Raw genomic sequence first — 6953 nt, 5'->3', positions numbered from 1 at the left:
TGACTCTCAGCAAAGTACTCGTAAGGTCGGGAACTTGCAGTATCTCAATGTTGAGTGAAGAGCCTTGGAATCATAATCGTGGTGGGGTACCACACTCTTCCCTCATTCCTGTGCAGCTGATCATGTGGCACACTCTTCCACTCTTTCACTCACACTCTTGCCACTCTGGCAAGTCAACCAGCTCTTTGATCTCTTTGTTCGAGATGGTCACATGCAGTGGACCTCCATTTGTCTCGAAGCTTAAATGGCAGCGTGGAGATTACTGATATCATATTTTAGGGGTTGTCTAACTCTTACATGTACTGGATAGCTTGCATAGTGTTGCAGCAACAATGAACAGGTCTGCATTGCTATCCCATCTTCAGGTTTGATAACAGCCCAACCTAGGGCCTTCATCATAGGGCCTTCTTCATCACCAAAATGTTACTTCAGCAGCCGCTTTGCGTCATTGTATCTTCTTCTTGGGTCCATATGCTGGCAGCTACATACCAGGTCTCTTGGTTGGCAAGTGGTGAATTGCTCCAGATAACATAGACTCAATCCCATGTTCGACAGCAGTGATGAATAACTGGTACTGCAATGGAATTGCTCCAAACACAGGGATATCTCTGGCAGGTAGTAAAGACATTTTAATTTTTTTTACAATGATAGCCTACCTCGGCCAAACCCTCCCCTAATCTGAATGATGCTGTGCCAATTGCGCGGCGCCCGATGGGACTCCCGATCATGGCCGATTGTGATACAGCCTGGGATCAAACCAGGGTCTGTTGTGACGCATCTAGCCCTCTCGTGTGAGTGAGCACTGAGATGCAGTGCCTTTCATTTTGCATTTAATTTAGCCCCAGAACACTGATCAATACATTCTGAATGGTATTGCCATTTTCAATCAACATTGTTGTCCAATGCTGCTCCCAGCTGAATTTCACCTCTTGCAGGAACATTGCTGTGATGAGATGTGGTAGGGTTAGGGTTACAGTTAAGTTTGCAGCATGAGGTTAGATCGAGGAGCAGAGGGACATGGATTTTAGAGAGGGAAATCTGTCTTATTGAGGCAAAACTGTTTTAGTGAGGGAAACCATTTTGAGAGAAAATCTGAAGCAAAGAAAGGCTGAAGCAAAGAAAGGCTAAAATACTGAAATGAAGAGAAGAGGTAAAATAAACGTTCTCAATGTCAACTGCATTTATTTTCAGCTAACTTAACATATGTAAATATTTGCATGAACATAACAAGATTCAACAACTGAGACATAAACTGAACAAGTTCCAAAGACATGTGACTAACAGAAATTGAACAATAAGTCCCTGAATAAAGGGGTGTCAAAATCAAAAGTAACAGTCTGGTGTGGCCACCAGCTGCATTAAGTACTGCAGTGCATCTCCTCCTCATGGAATGCACAAGATTTGCCAGTTCTTGCTGTAAGATGTTACCCCACTCTTCCACCAAGGCGCCTGCAAGTTCCCGGACATTTCTGGGGGGAATGGCCCTAGCCCTCACACTCCAATCCAACAGGTCCCAGACGTGCTTAATGTGATTGAGATCCAGGCTCTTCGCTGGCCATGGCAGAACACTGACATTCTTGTCTTGCAGGAAATCACGTACAGAAGGATCAGTATGGCTGGTGGCATTGTCATGCTGGAAGGTCATGTTAGGATGAGCCTGCAGGAAGGGTACCACATGAGGGAGGAGGATGTCTTCCCTGTAACGCACAGCATTGAGAATTCCTGCAATGACAACAAGCTCAGTCCGATGATGCTGTGACACACTGCCCCAGACCATGACGGACCCTCCACCTCCAAACTGATCCCACTCCAGAGTACAGGCCTCAGTGTAACGCTCATTCCTTTGACGACAAACGCGAATCAGACCATCACCCCCGGTGAGACAAAACCTGCTATTCGTCAGTGAAGAGCACTTTTTGCCAGTCCTGTCTGGTCCAGCGACAGTGGGTTTGTGCCCATAGGCGACGTTGTTGCCAATGATGTCTGGTGAGGACCTGCCTTACAACATGCCTACATTTGAAGCACTGATGGAGGGATTGTGCGTTCCTGGTGTATCTCAGGCAGTTGTTGTTACCATCCTGTACCTGTCCCACAGGTGTGAGGTTCGGATGTACCAATCCTGTGCAGGTGTTGTTACAGGTGGACTGCCACTGTGAGGACGATCAGCTGTCCGTCCTGCCTCCCTGTAGTGCTGTTTTAGGCGTCTCACAGTACAGACATAGCAATTTATTGCTTTGGCTACATCTGCAGTCCTCATGCCTCCTTGCAGCATGCCTAAGGCAGGTTCACGCTCTCTGGTATTGGCCATTGTGGAGAGGTTGAAGAACCTCTCCACAATGGCCAAGACCAGAGAGCTGTGTAAAATTGTAGACCTGCATGTAGTATCTGGGATCTACATCTGTTTATATTAGTTACTGTGCTGTTACTAAGCAGTAATGCATTACGGCAGTGTTACGTTACTACACCTAATAGGAAATGCACATGCGCACTGGAATGCCGGGAACTGTAGAGCACGAGGGGTTTTTGACTAAACGACAACTAACTGTACTCCCGTCTCCTGCCTGGTCATTTCTCCACAACACAAATATTACAGTGGCGACGAGGTGATTAAACTACATAAACGGACATTGCTTGAAGGGAAGAATGTTGCGTGAGTAATGAAACAAAAAAAAAATTATGTAATTCGTCAGTTATTTTTTATTTTCTTTCGCCAGTAGAGTAGGCTAAACACTGCTAGCACTGCTAGTACAGTATTCAGGAGCTGCCAAGTAAAGCAAGACTATTGGGGTCCAGATTAGCGACACTGCCCTCTGGTGGTTAAATAAAAGAAACTGTCATTGAACCCATTGAAATTAGGCGATCTCAGTGGAGAAATATTGTCAAGGAAGAAAAAAAAAAGGAAGAAGGGACGTAACACGGTGTGTACATTAATACAAATGAGTGCAGTGAATGAAGTAATTGCAGAAACTTCTGAAGTGAAGAAGTAGATGAATATTCAGAAAATTAAGGAATATAAGGAAACTGAACAATTAACTGTGAAAATGGCAACCATTGGTCGAGTACCAGAGTTTGAGGCTACAAAAGAGGATTTTGATTCCTATTTGGAGCGTTTTGAGCGTTGGCTGGCTGCAAATGAAATCAAAGATGGAAATAAAGCAGACGTATTTCTCAGTGTTTTGGGTCCAACTGAGTATGGATTGCTGAAAGGTCTCATTGAACCAATGAAAGCAGTGGAGTTGAACTATGCAGAACTGACTGAAACTCTTTCAAGGTATTTCAAGCCTAAGCCAATTCTCATTGCAGAACGTTTCAGATTTTACCAACGTCACCAGAGTCAAGGGGAAACCGTGGCTGACTACATCCTTGCTTTGAAAAGGCTGGCAAGTACATGTGAGTTTGCACGATTTCTTGATGATGCTCTCAGAGAAAAGTTTGTATGTGGTCTCACAGGTGAAGCATATCACAGAAGGCTCCTGTCAGAGAAGGAACTGACCTTTAAGAAAGCCTGTGATATAGTACTTGGACTCGAGCTTGCCCACAGGGATACTATTGAGCTATCGGGACATGCAGAACGTCAGAAAGGTGTTCACAAGGTCAGTGATGCACGTGGTGAAAAAAGCTCACAAAAGTCACACTTTTTTCAGTCCCGTCCTCAAGGTTACACAAGAACAAAGCAGCCCACATCTCAAAGGTCTAAGCCAAGTTGCTACAGATGTGGGGGAGATAATCATCAGCACAGTGAATGTCGATTCCAAAAGGAAAAGTGCCACAATTGTGGAAAGGTTGGACATTTACAGAGAGTGTGTAAAGCCTCGAAACGCACGGCAAGAGCGCACAAAGTGTCAGACGCAGCACAAGACGAGGAAGGTACAACTGAAACAGTATTGGAACTGTTCACAGTGTACACGGCTCAACAACTAAAAGATGGAATTTATCTCAACATGGAGTTAGCGGGAAAACCAGTAAAAATGCAGCTGGACACCGGAGCATCTGTATCCCTGGTTCCAGAGAGACTCTACAAAGAAAAACTGAAAGAGTGCCCTCTTCAGCCCGCGTCTATCCGCCTTTCTTCATATACTGGTGACACTATTCCTGTGTTAGGGCAGATCCAGGTACCAGTCCGGTATGAGGGGAAGGAGTGGACGCTACCGCTTGTCATTGTTAAAGGAGAAAAATCAGCCTTGCTAGGCAGAAACTGGCTAGAAAAGATCAAGTTGAACTGGGGAGAAATCTTCAGTCTGAGAAATGACAAACCAGTGAGTCAGGCTACACTCACTAACATGCTGGAGAAGCACAAATAACTTTTCAAAGATGGCTACGGTGAAATACAAGACTTCACAGCAAAAGTCAGAGTGCAAGAAGGAACCAAGCCTATCTTTCGAAACCACGTCCAGTTCCCTATGCTCTTAAGGAAGCAGTAGAGAAGGAACCGCCTACAGAAGAATAACATAATAACGAAAGAAGCGAGGAGCGACTGGGCCGCTCCGATTGTTGTAGTCCCAAAGAAAGACAAGACCGTCAGAATGTACGGTGACTACAAGGTCACAGTAAATCGCTGCATACTACCAGAGGAATATCCACTACCAAACACTGAAGATCTGTTTGCCACTCTAGCTGGTGGGAAGGTTTTCAGTAAGCTGGACCTGGCATTCGCTTATCAGCAACTGAAGCTGGATCCGGAGTCAGAACAGTATCTGACCATCAATACACACAGGGGCTATTCAGATTCAATCGCTTGGCCTATGGAATCTCGACAGCTCCAGCGATATTCCAACAAACAATGGATCAGATCTTGGACGGTATAGACCATGTTGTGTGCTTCATGGACGACATCCTCGTGTCAGCACCAACCATTGGAGAGCACCTTGTAGTGCTGGACAAAGTGATGTCAAGACTGGAGAAATACGGAGTGAGAATGAAACACAGCAAGTGTGAGTTCCTCCAGGACTCAGTGGAGTATCTCGGATACAAGATTGATGCACAAGGCCTGCACCCAACCAACAGCAAGGTGGAAGCAATCGTAAACGCTCCAGCACCCACAAATATCTCAGAGCTGAGGTTATTTTTGGGGCTCCTGAACTATTAAGGAAAGTTTGTGGCAAACTTGTCCACATTGTTGCATCCGCTTCACCAACTGCTGCAGGCCGATACAAAGTGGAATTGGTCCCCACAATGCGAAGAAGCATTCAAGACTTGCAAACAGCGTCTGCTAAAGAGCAAGTGGCTTGCCCACTATAACACAGAGATGAAGCTGAGACTCGCGTGTGATGCATCTCCATACGGAGTAGGAGCCGTCATCTCACATGTTCTACCGTCAGGTGAAGAACACCCTATTGCATTTGCATCACGGACTCTGTCACCAAGTGAGAAAAATTATGCTCAAATTGAGAAGGAAGCCCTGAGCATAATATTCGGAGTGAAGAAGTTTCACAAATACCTCTACGGAAGCAAGTTCCAACTGCTGACAGATCACAAGCCTCTGTTGGCCATCCTTGGACCAAAATCAGCTATACCAACCCTTGCGGCACTTCGAATGGAACGTTGGGCTCTGATATTGTTAGCCTACGACTACGAGATTGAGTACAGATGATCCAGTGATCACGCAAATGCCGATGCACTATCGAGACTACCGTGCAATAGTGACTCCGACAGTGAAGATGATAGAGCAGTCTTCCAGATCTCTCTCATTGATGAACTGCCCATATCTGCTTCTGACATAGCAGAGGAAACAAGGAAAGACCTAGTGCTTTCCAAAGTCTTGGACTTAACATTAGGCGGTTGGCCAACCTTCGTAAATGACGATAACCTTCGTCCATTCATCGACAAGAAAGACCAGTTGTCCACTGATCAAGGGTGTGTTCTGTGGGGATCAAGGGTGGTGGTACCTCACAAATTCCAGAGGAGACTGCTATCTGACCTGCATGAGGGACATCCAGGGATCACTCGAATGAAAGCACTCGCTCGCAGTTATCTGTGGTGGCCTGGACTGGATCAGGACATTCAACAGCATGTAGGCCACTGCTCACCTTGTGAAGCTGTTCGCAACAAGCCTGCTGCTGCACCTCTTCATCCATGGTCCTGGGCTGCTACACCTTGGGAACGCATCCATGTGGATTACGCCGAAATTGACAAGCAACACTTCCTTGTTGTCGTCGATGTCCATTCCAAGTGGATGGAAGTGTTCCCTACTCAACTGACCACAGCTGAGAAGACCATCAATCTTCTCAGACACCTGTTTGCATCCTTTGGACTAGTCAAGGAGCTCGTATCGGACAATGGCCCTCCGTTCACGTCAAACGATTTTGAAATGTTTCTCAAGAACAATGGGGTAAGGCACATCCTGTCACCACCTTACCATCCGGCATCAAACGGAGCAGCGGAGAGAGCCGTGCAAACCTTTAAGAAGGCCTGGACTAGACTCGAGGTTCAGTCTGTGCCCATCCACCAAAGGCTTCCCCGGTTCCTGTTTACTTACCGTAACACCCCACACACAGTAACGGAATGTACACCAGCTGAACTGTTTCTGAAACGCCAACCACGTACCCGCCTGACATTGTTGAAACCAGACTTGTCAAGCACTGTGGCAAAGCACCAGCTACAGCAGAAGAAAGCTCATGACAGACACTCAAAGACTGTCAGAGAATTCAAAGAGGGAGAGAGGGTGATGGTACGTGATTTCAGACACCCCAAGCGCCTGTGGAACTCAGGTGTGATCTTGCAACGCAGAGGACCTTTGACTTACCAAGTCCAAATTGGTCATCGCCAGGTCAACGTTCATGTGGATCATCTGCTACGGTCCAACGCCCCAGCAGAGACATACCGAGAGAACAAGAACAATAACGACCCCCAGGACTATTCTCCTGACTGTGGACGTACGGGAGAGACAGAGCCTGACCTTCCACCCGAACCTGGCCCACCACAGGAAGCCCAGGAGGAGCGGAGATATCCTATTC

The sequence above is a fragment of the Oncorhynchus nerka genome, linkage group LG10 (genome assembly GCF_034236695.1).
Source record: "Oncorhynchus nerka isolate Pitt River linkage group LG10, Oner_Uvic_2.0, whole genome shotgun sequence".
NCBI classification, from domain to species: Eukaryota; Metazoa; Chordata; class Actinopteri; order Salmoniformes; family Salmonidae; genus Oncorhynchus; species Oncorhynchus nerka.
The sequence above is the reverse complement of the archived record's forward strand: the minus strand, read 5'-3'. Positions refer to the sequence as shown.